This window comes from Mandrillus leucophaeus, unplaced genomic scaffold (assembly GCF_000951045.1).
Source record: "Mandrillus leucophaeus isolate KB7577 unplaced genomic scaffold, Mleu.le_1.0 Scaffold2170, whole genome shotgun sequence".
In the NCBI taxonomy this organism is placed as follows: domain Eukaryota; kingdom Metazoa; phylum Chordata; class Mammalia; order Primates; family Cercopithecidae; genus Mandrillus; species Mandrillus leucophaeus.
This window is the reverse complement of record NW_012102222.1, coordinates 5,984-18,418: the sequence shown is the minus strand read 5'-3', so window position 1 is coordinate 18,418 and position 12,435 is coordinate 5,984.

Below are 12,435 nucleotides of genomic sequence, written 5' to 3'. Positions count from 1 at the left end.
GCTCTGTCACCCAAGCTGGAGTGCAGTTGCGTGATCTCGGCTTACTGCAACCTCTGCTTCCGGGTTCCAGTGATTCTCCTGCCTCAGCTTCCCAAGCAGCTGGCATTACAGACGCGTGCCACCATGCCCAGCTACTTTTTGTATTTTTAGCAGAGACGGGAGTTTCATCATCTTGGACAGGCTGGTCTTGAACTCCTGACCTCGTGATCTACCCGCCTTGGCCTCTCAAAGTGCTAAGATTACAGGCGTGAGCCACTGTGCCTGGCCTTTTTTCTATTATTAGTAGAGATGGGTTTCACCATATTGGCCAGGGTGCTCTCGAACTCCTGACTTCAGGTAATCCTCCTGCCTCAGCCTCCCAAAGTGCTGGGATTACAGGTGTGAGCCACCACAGCTAGTCTTTTTTTATTTTTTTTTTATTTATTTATTTTTTTTGAGACGGAGTCTCACTCTGTCACCCAGGCTGGAGTGGAATGGCGTGATCTTGGCTCACTGCAACCTCTACCTCCCAGGTTCAAGCAATTTTCTTGCCTCAGCCTCCCAGGTAGCTGGGATTACAGGCACATGCCACAATGCCTGGCTAATTTTTGTATTTTTAGTAGAGACAGGGTTTCACCATGTTGGCCAGTCTAGTCTTGAACTCCTGACCTTGTGATGCCTGCCTTGGCCTCCCAAAGTGCTAGGATTACAGGCGTGAGCCACCACGCCCGGCCTGCCTTACATATTCTTGTTTGAACTTACAATTTTGATTTTAAAACATGCTGTGGAAACCACCCCCACCTGTGAGTTAGTACATCCACATCCGTACTTTTAATGGTGATCTACTTTATCTTCACATTGCTTTCAATTGTTTGTTGTTATGAACTCATTTGCAAGGTATATGTGATGGTTAATTTTATGTGTTAATTTGGTTAGACCACAGTGTTCAGATATTTGATCAACATTACTCTGGATGTTTCTGTGAAGGTGTTTTTGGATAAAATTAACTTTTAAATTGGTGAACTTTGAATAGAAAAGATTAACAAAGACTGACCTCCCCTGAGCAAGAGAGGATTCTGCCAGTGGACTGCATTGTGACTCAGACTGCAACTCTTCCCTGCTGGCCTACGCTGCAGATTTTTGGACCAAGGAAGCCTTCACAATTATGTCAGCCTTTCCTCTGACAACTGACTAATGTATAGAATCACTTGACAATTATATTATTGGGATTATTTTAACTGTAAGATTGCTAAAGAAAATTCTCATGTTGAAGTATGATACAAAGAAACTTTTAGAAAGTTTATACAACTTAATACAATTTGATAGAAGTAAACATTTTTTCCCACATCTACATCAAGCTTGAATATTTCCCAGTATTTAAATTAAGCTTTTCATATAAGTTTTAAAATGTTTTCCAGTCTTAGATGTCATGGTATATTATGTGATATTTTAAATATCTGCATTTCTTTAATTTTTCGCAATATACTTTTGACTGGGAATATGGTTTGGATCTGTGTCCCCACCAAAGCTGCTGTTGAATTGTAACCCCGAATGTTGAAAGTGGGGCCTTTGGGAGTTGATTGGATCATGAGGTGGGTTTTTCACGAATGATTTAGTAACCTACCCCCATACTGTTCCTGTGATAGTGAGTTCTCATGAGATCTGATCATTTAAAAGTGTGTGGCACCTGCCCTTCTCTCTCTTGCTCCTATTCCAGTCATGTAAAGTGCTTGCTCCCTGTTTGCCTTCTGCCATGATTGGAAGTTTCCTGAGGTCTCCCCAGAGGCTGAGCCAGATGCCAGCATCATACTTCCTGTACAGCCTGTGGAACCATGAGCTAATTAAACCTCTTTTCTTTAAAATTACCCAGTCTCAGGGATTTCTTTATAGCAATGTGAGAACAGACTAATACAATTGGGTTGTTTCCTAATTGTTGAGTTTTTAAAATTTTTTCTGTGGTAAGGACATTTAACATGAAATCTACTCTTAGCAATTTATCTGTGTACAATACATTGTTGTTGAACGCAGATATTATGTTGTATAGCAAATCTTTAGGGCTTATTCATCTTGCTTCACTGACACTTTATGCTTGTTGATTAGTAACTCCCCATGTTCCCCACTCCCTTGACCCTGGCAACCACCATTCAGCTCCTTGTTTCTATGAATTTGACTACTTTAGATACATCATAGATACATCATATAAATGAAATCATGCAATATTTGCCTTTCTGTGATTAGCTTATTTCACTTATAATACATCATAATGGCCTTATAATTCATCCATTTGTCACATATTGCAGAATTTCCTTTTTTCTTTTTCTTTTTTTTTTTTTTGAATCAGGGTCTCACTCTCTCCCAGGCTGACGTGCAGTGACGTGATCATAGCTCACTGCAGTCTCCAGCTCCTGAGCTCAAGAGAGTCTCCCCTCTCTGCCTTCCAAAGTGCTGGGGTTACAAGCATGAGCCAGCCCACAACAAGGGGCAATAGACTTTTCAAAGAGTTTCTTCTTACCTACCTCTGGATTTATTTTTATTTGACATTTGAAGCGCCAACTTGCTTACATTTTTCACTGCTGAGAGACACGCTATGATTTTTCCTTTTATGTTGTTTTTGTTTTTCAATATTTATTTTTCTATTCAGGGGTACATGTGCAAGTTTGTTACACAAATATGTTGCGAACTGGTGGGGTTTGGGCTTCTAGTGTACCCATCGCCCAAATAATTTCTCTTTTATTGTTTACTTTTTAACACTTTTTATTTTACTACTAGTATTTTAATTTTCTAGTCTTCAAATTAACTTTCTCATTCTTATTCGTAATTCACACTGATGTACCTCTTCGCTTCCTTCCGCACACTGGCTGGAAAGGTTCCGACTTTCCCTAAGGTCGTGGACCAGCAGGCTTCTGGGAAACGGAGTCGCAAGTTCTTGGGCTCAGCGCGCATGCTCATGGGACAGGTCTCTGAGGCTCCTTCTGTGCAGGTGCAAATGGCGTAGGCGTTCCTTCTGGGAAGATTCTTCGGCTTCAAGTGGGAGACAGACCCCAAACCCCCAAGTCTATCCGCCGCTCAGGTACGGCTTGGATTGGGAGCGGCGGGCGAGCCGGCGGGATGGGAAGTGCTGCGCAGCTTGGGCAGCGGGTGGCAGGGCAGGCAGGAGGCGGTGGGCGCCCGGCGGTGGGAACACCAGCGCCTGCGCCTGAGCCCGGGAGGAACAGCGGGGTAGGGGCGGCATGGTCGAGGGAGGGGTCGGAGGTCAGGCGTGGGGAACGCGGGGGCGCGGGAACCCGGGGATGCGGGAGGCCGCGGGGTCCGAGTGTCCTACTCCTGGCGGAGCGGGCAGTGTGGACCAGGCGGCCGCGGGAGGGGTCGGGGGAGCCTTGGTGCCAGGCGGCACCGGGTGTGAAAGAACTGTCCAGTAAGAGAGATGAGTGAAATCAAGGTGAGACTTGATTTCCTCAAGTGTGAAACCGGGGAATTAATACCTCCTCAGGGGGTTGTGCGGAGGGTTCGGGAACGTGGTGACTGTGCCCGCAGTCAGTCACAGCGGCTGCTGTTAATGGAAACATGTTTCTTAGTAGTTTATGCTCATAACCTCGTTCTCAGGTCAGTATAACTCCTGCTCTAACAAATAAGGAAAGGAGACCGAGAGGAAAGTGTTATGCCTAGAGTCACACACCTAGGTAGCAGGTAAACACGCTAGAGGATGAACTCAGACATTTCTTTCTCCAGATGCCGTGGTCTGATTTACTGTCCTGCTTATAAAAGCCAGCGTTGCATCCTTCGCAGCAGTTAGCAGAAATAATTTGAAGGGTTGACTCTTACCACGTAGCAGTTCTGTTTTTCAGAACTGATTTCCAAATGTGTCTTCGGAGCCCTTGGGACAGACAGCGTATTCCCGAGTTGGGTCTGCGCAGTCCAGACTGGTCTATGTTCTCAGTAACTTTGTTTTGTGTTTATTGAAGGTCTCATCTGAGAGTCTATGGAACAGGAAAATTCAGAGTTAAACTATGGCCTTGAGTGAGGATTTAAGTTAACATGAATTTGTCCTTTAGGTGCATTTCTTATCTTCCTTGGAGCAAAGCACCTCTTGTGAAATAAGACATCTTGAGGAACAAGATCCACGTGGAAAAGAACCACTCCAAATCGGAGTTTCTGAGCAGAGGCACTAGCTCCCAGAAAGGAGCAGATACTAGATTTGCATACAATGCTCAGAATAAGTAAGATTTGGATGATGTTGCCACATCAGAAGCCACGCCACAGGGAAGGTCTGCACCAGATTTCAAAAGAGAGTAGGAAAATGGACTTAGAAGAATGAAGGCGGGGTTAGGCCATGCAGGAAATATAGCTTCACTGGAAGGGTTTGGGAGACATGCTGTGGGTAAAGTGGTTTTAGAGCTAGAGCTGAGTAAATGCCATCTTCACCAATCCCAGTGTAGCCTCCACTGTTATTTCACTCCCTCTTCCCAGATCCCAAGATCTTTGCACTCCATGAATCTGGCATCAAAAGATATGCTGATGAATTCCTTTCTTCTGATATTGTACGACAGTAGTACTAGAAAGGTTTTCTGTTTGTCTTGTTCGAGGTTGGGAAAAATTGACCTGAGAGTGTAAGTGAATTTCCCTGGCTTTGTGTTAGTGGCAGAGCTGAGAGTAGAGGTTGAGTCTCCTGACACCCAGGCCAGTGCTAATCACATTATCACTGTTAAAACAGACATCTTTAAAAGGCAGCCTTTTGAGAAACTACATATACTGTAGAAAAACAGCTTAAGTGACCTTATCTTAAAAGTGCCTCCAATCCTTTTTTCATAGCTTTGGGTGAGTTCTTTTAACTTAAGGAGTAAAATGAGGAAAAGGAAATCCATGTTCGATGAAACTTCTGATGAAGGCTGACATAGCTTTACTTCATTTAGTGTGTTGTGATTTGTTTAATCATTTTTGTTATAATTGTTTTATTTAAGAACACAAAGTGGTACATATGTTTTAAAAAATCAGCTGAAAACAGTTATATCCACTCAGTAAAAAAAAAAAGGACACATCCAAGCTCCATGTGATCATATAACTGTCACCAATAGACACACATGGATGCGTCTTCATGGGTTTCTTCCTGCCTCTTTTCCAGGTTGAAAGCGATGTTCTCCCATAGAGAGACGTTTTACCGCCGACCCCCTGCCCAGTGATGCTTGCAGTTTTTTAAGTAGGCAGATCCAAAACATTTCATATTTCTAGTGACTTGCTTCATTTTTTTTTTTTTTAATCCCAGGTAAATCTTCAGAGATTTCTACATTTTTCCAGGATCAGCAGAAAATGAAGAAATCCTATGTGAGTTGATGAAGTAATTCTGTACTTTGTTTTACAGTGGATCTTAGCAGGTTGACTCTTACACTTAAATTGGAAAAGTCGAAATAGATACAATGAACTTCAAAGAAACAGGGTTAACACAATGATTCTCAAACTTTATTGCATAAAAGTAACCTGGAAAGTTTGTTAAAACAGAACAGGGCCCGAGAATTTTCATTTTTAACAAGATTGCAGGCGATGATGCTAGGGTTCAGGTCTATAGGCCAATAAATAGCATTGGAACAGTAGATCAGAAGGGCAAAGTTGGCTTATATATGTCACATATATGTGTATGTATATGTGTATATATACAGATATCTGTATGTATATATATGTATACATACACGTATCTGTATGTATTTGTGTATATATACGCAATGTATATACACATATAGAGGTATTGATATCTGTATATATGTGTATATATATGTGTGTGTATATATTGATGTATATACACACACACTTGTCATGTGGAGTTAGTTATCAGATTTGAGTTGCAAATATTTCTGACCTTCCTGGTAACTATGGCAAAGAGAGATGATCTGTTAATGGCTTTCACTGCTGATGAGAATGAAGCTACCTGGTTCCTTTTGGTACGTATGTGAAGCCTGATACTGGAAGCTGAAAAAAAAATATTTTTCTGCTCTTTTTTTTTTTCCTGTTTTTTGAGACAGAGTCTCGCTCTGTCACCCAGGCTGGAGTGCAGTGGCGCGATCATGGCTCGCTGCAACCTCCGCCTCCGGGGTTCAAGCGATTCTCCTGCCTCAGCCTCCTGAGTAGCTGGGACTACAGGTGAGTGCCACAATGCCTGGCTAATTTTTTGTATTTTTAGTAGAGATGGGGTTTTACCATGTTGGCCAGGCTGGTCTTGAGCTCCTGACCTCGTGATCCGTTCACCTCGGCCTCCCCAAGTGCTGGGATTACAGGCGTGAGCCACTGTGCTGCCTTTTTTTTTGCTTTTTATGCAGTGATGGACAGCCTTCTGGTGGCAATCATGAAATAAATACCTGTAATTATTCTTTAGTGAATGCAAAAAACAAGGTACTGAGCAACACTGAGTTAATGAAGTTTTTTAGGGACCACATTACTAGAGCCCATGTAAATCGCTTTCAGATAGGCTTGTTTTTTGTTTTTTTCTGGATAAAACTTAAAACATATAGAGAATAAATTGACTGTATGTCTTTAAAATAACTTTCCAAAAATCTTAGTCTTGCTTCATCTGTAGAATATTCAGTTAAGAGATTATTTTCTGGCAGATGTTGCTGCACTTAATCAAATTTTCAACCCATGCTTCATGCAGAATGGATTATTTCCTACCATTTGTTGGAATTTGATCTGTGAACATCACTAATGATATATTTGTTTATTGTGGTAAAATATACATAACATAAAATTAACAATTTAAAGTGCACAATTCAGTGGCATTTAGCATAGTCCCAATGTTATGCAACTATCATCACTATTTAGTTCCAGAGCATTTCATCATTCCAAAAGGAAACCTATACGCCTTAGAGTCGCTTTCCATTCAGCCCTGAGTGCACTCCCTTGCAACCACTAATATACTTTCTGTCTCTATGGACTTGCCTGTTCTGTATATTTTATATAAAGGTAATCATACACTATGGGTTTTGCTTTTTTTTTTTTTTTTTAAAATAGAGACAGGGCAGACTGGAGTGCAGTGGGTCAATCATTGCTCTCTGTAACCTTGAACTCCTGGGCTCAAGAAGTCCTCCCACCTTCGCCTCCCAAAGTGGTGGGATTACGGGAATGAGCCACTATGCCTAGCCAATATATCTGTCTTTCACCTAGTATAATATTTTCAAAGTTCATCTGTGTTGTGGCATGTATCTGACCTCATTCCTTTTTATTGCTGAATAATCTCTTATGTTGATGCACCTCATTTTGTTTATTCATCATTTGATGGATTTTTGGGTTGTTTATACCTAACAGCTATTGTGAATAGTACATTTATGAATATATGTGTATAAATTTTTGTTTGAACACCTATTTTCAGTTTTCTGGATATATACCTAGAATTAGAATTGCTGGATCATATATTTTGTCTTTTACTGAGGAATCACCAAACTTTTTCACAGCACTGCATAATTTTACATTTCCACCAACAATGTTTGAGGATGACAGTTTCTGCACATCCTTGACAACATCTGTTATTGTTTATTTTTTAAATTATAGCCATTCTAGTGTTTGTAAAGTGGTATCTCATTGTGGCTTTGATTCGCTTTTTCCTAGTGACTAATGCATTTGAGCACCTTTTCATGTGCTTCTTGGCCATTTGTGTATCTCTTTTGCAGAAGTGTCTATTCAAGTCCTTTGTCCATTTTTAAATTGGGTTTATTGTAAGAGTACTTTCGTGTACTAGACCCTTATTAGATATATGATTTTCAAATATTTCATTCTATGAGTTTTCTTTTCATTTTCTTGATAGTATCCTTTAATTCATAAAAGGTTTTAATTTTGATGAAGTCTGGTTAATCTATATTTTCTTTTGTTGCACACTTTTGATGTCATATCTAAGGATCCATTGCCAAACCTAAGGTCATGAGGTTTACTTCTATATTTTCTCCTAAGAGTGTTATGGTTTTAGCACTTACATTTAGGACTTTGACCTATTTTGAATTAATTTTTGTTTATAGTGTAAGGAAGTGGTCCAACTTCACATTTATTTGCCTGTGGATATCCAGTTATCCCAACACCAATTTTGAAAAAACTATTCTTTCTCCCATTGTATTGTCTTGGCACCTCTGTTGAGAATCAGTTGACCATATGTATGCGTTTCTTTTTGGACTCTTAATTCCATTCAATTGATCTGTATGTCTGTCTTTGTGCCAGTTCCATACTGTTTTGTTTACTGTAGCTTTGTAGAAGTCTTGAAGCCATAAAGTGTGAGTCCTGATTTGTTTATCTTTGTCAAGATTGTTTTGGCTCTTCAGGGTCTCTTGCAGTTCCATGAGTTTGACGGTCATGTCCGTTTTTGCAAAAAAGGTTATTTGATTTTGTATCGAATCTGTAGAACACTTTGGGAAGTATTGCCTTCTTAACCATATTAAGTATTCTATTCATGAACAAGGACTATCTTTCCCTTTATTTAGGTCTTTAATTTCTTTCAGCAAAAGTTTTATGGTTTTTAGTATGTAAGTCTTAGACCTCATTGGTTAAATCTATTCCTAAGTATTCTTTTGATGCTATTGTAATTAGAATTATTTTTAAATTATAAATTATTTTTAAAATTTACTTCTTGGATTGTTAATTGCATAGAAAAACAGCTAATTTTTCAGTGTTAATCTTGGTCTTACAGCTTATTGAATTTCTTTTTTTTCTTTTTTCTTTTTTTTTTTTTTTTTTTGAGATGGACTCTTGCTCTTTCGCCAGGCTGGAGTGCAGTGGCGCAATCTCGGCTCGCTGCAACCTCCACCTTTTGGGTTCAAGTGATTCTCCTGCCTTAGCCTCTGGAGTAGCTGGGACTACCGATGTGCACCACCACTCCCAACTAATTTTTGTATTTTTAGTAGACACAGGGTTTCACCATGTTGGCTGGGATGGTCTCTATCTCTTGACCTCGTGATTTACCCACCTCTGCCTCCCAGCGTTCTGGGATTACAGGCGCGAGCCACCGCGTGGACCTTGAATTTCTTTATTAGCTCTAATGGTTTCTTTGTGGATTCTCAAGGATCTTCTGTTCATAAGACCGTGTCATCTACAAGTAGAGATAGTTTTACCACTTAACAGAGGTGAAAGATTAGGGCCTTCTCAGGTCTTTTCTGAACATGGGCCTTGTCCTAGATATATGTGTCATCATCGGGATTCCCAGGAGTATATGGAAGATTTTCCAAAGCCCAAAAGCATCTCACTCTTCCACCCAGGCTTATTTTTATGTATCTGTTGTTGACCCCAATTGATATCCTTTGCCCCAAAGGCCACAGCTGGCCTTTAAACGATTTACCTTTAAAGGATTTCAATAGGTGCCTGCTACATAGTCATTTCTCTGTCTGAGAGTTCTTAGCACTGTTCGTTACTCTTTCGGCCACCACCAGACAGAGCAAAACAGACAACCCCAGTTGTTTGAGAACCAGCTCTATTCTGCTCCTTCAAGCACTGGGAACTCACACCAGGAATACAGGATTTCATCTTAAAGACTGTTACTGAGTCAGTGTTATGGGTTGAATTGTGTCTCCTGCAAATTTCATTCATTGCAGTCTCCACCCACAGTACCTCAGAATGTTGTCTTATTTGGAGATAGATTCTTTACAGAGATAATAAAGTTAAAGTGAAGTCATGAGGGTGGGCCCTCATCTAATATGACTGGTGTATTAATTAGTCCATTTTCACACTGCTGTAAAGAAACACCTGAAAATGGGTAATTTATAAAGAAAAGAGATTTAATTGGCTCATGGTTCTGCAGATTGTATGGGAAACATGGCTGGGGAGGCCTCAGGAAACTTAAAACCATGGAGGAAGGCAAAGAGGAAAGAGGCACATCTTGCATGGCCAGAGCAGGAAGAAGAGAGTGAAGGCGGAGGTACTACATACTTTTAAAAACAGCCAGATCTTGTGAGAACTCACTTTCATGAGAACAGCAAGCGGGAAATCCGCCTTCATGATCCAGTCATCTCCCACCAGCCCCTTCTTTCAACATTGGGGATTACAGTTTGACATGAGATTTGGGTGGGGACACAAATTCAAACCATATCAATTGGTGTCCTTTTCAAAGGGAAATTTGGACACGGAGAGACATATAGAAGGAAGACGATGTAAAGACATGGGGAAGGTGACTGTTTGCAAGCCAAGGAGAGAATCCTAGAACAGATCTTTCCTTCAGAGCTTTCAGAAGGAAGCAGCCCTCCTGACACCTTGACTTTGGACTTCTAGCCTCCAGACTGTGAGAAAATACATTTCTGTCATTCAAGCTGCCCAGTCTGTGGTACTTTATTGTGACAGCACTAGCAAACTCATAGAGCTTGTGAGGGAAATGGGGCGAAGGTGAGTTAAAACAACGTAGATCTTTCCTACCAGGTTTCAGCTGCCATTCTCCTGATTAAGATTTGCTTAGTTGCTGTAAACCTTTGTCTATATTCCAGAATTCTAATAAAGCTGCTCTGACATTTTTTTCCCATATTTCTGTGGAGGGCTGGGCCCTGGGAGTTCCCCTCTCTGCCATTTTCCCAGACTGTGGTCTGTCACCAGTATTTTGCAGGTTTTGAGTTAGTTGACCTTTCTGCAGCACCTGACCCTACTGCCTGTTTTCTGCACAGCCTTTGCTGCTGGTTCCTGTGGCACCACACCACCCTCTTCTCTTACCTTCCTTCTAATGACATCTCATTCAAGGAATCTTTTCAACTTCATGGTAAATAACATATCCCCCATGTATTGGTTTCCTATTCCTGAATGTAGCAAATTATCACTAATGTGGTAGTGTAAACCACACATTCATTATCTTAGAGTTCTGGAAATCAGGAGGCTGAAATTAGTCTTATATGACTAAAATCAAGGTGGTGGTGGGACTGGTACCTTCTGGAGACTGTGAAGGGGGAATCCTTTTCCTTGCTTATTTCAGGTTATCATGGCCCCTTCTTCGATTTTCAAAGCATGTGATGACTTCAGTCAGCCTTTGCCTGTAAAATGCCTTCTCATCTGTAGTCAGATGTCCCTCTGACTCCCTATAAAGACATGTGATTACATTTATGGCCCACTTGGATAATCCAGGACAGTCTCCACTTTTCAAGTTTCATAATCACATCTGCAAAGTCCTTTTTGCCATTTACGGTCATAGTCACAAGTTCCAGGGATTAGGACATGGATATCTGTGGGGCCATTGTTCAGCCCACCACATCTGGGTTTTGATCTGTGACTCCCTGTTTCATCCTATTTACATACATGCATTGGCTTCTTACTCTTCGTACATGGAGATGTATGTTTGTATCATGGAAGAGTATACATTTTTGTTTATATGATTTTTAGAATTATATAGCCCATCTCAATTGGTATATATGTTACTGCAGCTAGTAAAAAAAATTAATATTGCACTGAAGATCTATCCAAGTTGATTAGTTTATTCCTTTTTATTCCATATATTTTGAGACCATACTGTATTTTATCCATTTTTTCATTGAAAGGCATTTAGGTCATTTCCATTTATCCTTATTGTGTGTAATACTTCAGTAAACATTCTTTACTTTGTCTGCATAAAGAGAAAGGATTTCCAGACTGGACACAGTGGCTCACACCTGTAATCCCAGCACTTTGAGAGGCCAAAGTGGGAGGATTGCTTGAGCCCAGGAGTTTTTGAGCAGCCTGGGTAACATAGGGAGACCCTGTCTCTCCAAAAAAAAAAAAAAAATTAATTACCTGGGCATGGTGGTGCATGCTTCTAGTCCCAGCTAATCAGGAGTCTGAGGCAAGAGGACTGCTTGAGCCCAGGAGTTCAAGGCTGCGGTGAGTTGTGATCAAGCCACTGCACTCTAGCCTGGGCAACAGAGCTAGAAAGGATTTCCAGAGTTACTTGGTGCTACCAGTTTGTCTACCAAGTTACCATACCACAGCCGTTTATGAGAGTACCATTTTCTTTATCTTCTTCCTAGCAATCGATATAGTCATATTTTAAAATTATGGTCAATCTGGTAGATAAAGAAAACCTCATTGTTTTGATTTGAATTTCTCTGATTGTAGGGTTGAGCCTTTCAGTTTTCTTTTGTTCATATCCCTTACATACTTTTCTATTGATTTGGTTCTGTATTTCTTACTAATTTATAAATTTGAAATTGTGTATAGTAATCTTTGTGTTATTTTTCTTTTTTTTTTTTGAGAAAGAGTTTCGCTCTTATTGCCCAGGCTGGAGTGCAATCGCATAATCACTGCTCACTGCAACCTCCGCCTCCCTGGTTCAAGCGATTCTCCTACCTCAGCCTCCCGAGTAGCTGGGATTACAGGCATGCGCCACCATGCCCAGCTAATTTTGTATTTTTAGTAGAGATGGTGTTTCTCCATGTTGGTGAGGCTGGTCTCGAACTGCCGACCTCAGGTGATCTGCCTGCCTCGGTCTCCGAAAGTGCTAGGATTACAGACGTGAGCCACTGTGCCCGGCTTATTATTATTATTATTATT